Here is a 910-nt window from a genome sequence, read left to right on the forward strand (position 1 = left end):
GACACAGCAAACCTTCTTGCCACAGCTCGCATTAGTGCCATCCTGGATGAGCTGCACTACCTGAGCCACATGTGTGGGTTGTAGACTCCGTCTCATGCTACCACTAGAGTGAAAGCACCACCAGCATTCAAAAGTGACCAAAACATCACCAGGAAGCAATAGGAACTGAGAAGGCTGTGGTCCCACCTGCAAATTCACTCCTTTATTGGGGTGTTCTGCTAATTGCCTATCATTCCACCTTTTGTCTATCCATTGCACAACAGCATGTGAAATTTATTGTCAATCAGTGTTGCTTCCTAAGTGGACAGTTTGATTTCACAGAAGGTGATGACTTGGAGTTACATTGTGTTGTTTATTCCTTTATTTTTTGAGCAGTGTATTGACCTCTCAGCTTTCCCTACAAAATCAAAAGATTCAAACAGAAAACTTAAGAAAAATTAACATGCTGAAGAATGCAAAAACCTAAGAAAGAAATTGAGAAACGTATCCAATCAAAACATAGAGAGACCAGAAAACCTGAGTCTAGTGCCTTCACTTGGGAATCACAAAACAATACAGAAATACACTACGAAAAAGAAGAAACAGCATGTCAGAAAATCAGCTCAATGTAATTGAAGAATCGATAGACTAACAACTTCTGGAAATGGAAAACTGAAAAAAAACGACACAAAGAGTTATTTATCAAAAAAATGGAGATGTATGGCTAAACCACTTCTCCAATCTTGTTGCCATATAACAAAAACAAACAGCAAAAACATTGTCACGTTCGTGTTGTAATCATACTCAGACCAACGGTGCACATGATCTGGGTTCCACATTCTTTTTATTTAATGTAAGTGAACCACACAACAAAACAATAAAGAATAAACGAAACGTACGACAATGGAGTGCTAACATGCAACTACACAAA

The sequence above is a fragment of the Salvelinus sp. IW2-2015 genome, unplaced genomic scaffold (genome assembly GCF_002910315.2).
Source record: "Salvelinus sp. IW2-2015 unplaced genomic scaffold, ASM291031v2 Un_scaffold16335, whole genome shotgun sequence".
NCBI classification, from domain to species: domain Eukaryota; kingdom Metazoa; phylum Chordata; class Actinopteri; order Salmoniformes; family Salmonidae; genus Salvelinus; species Salvelinus sp. IW2-2015.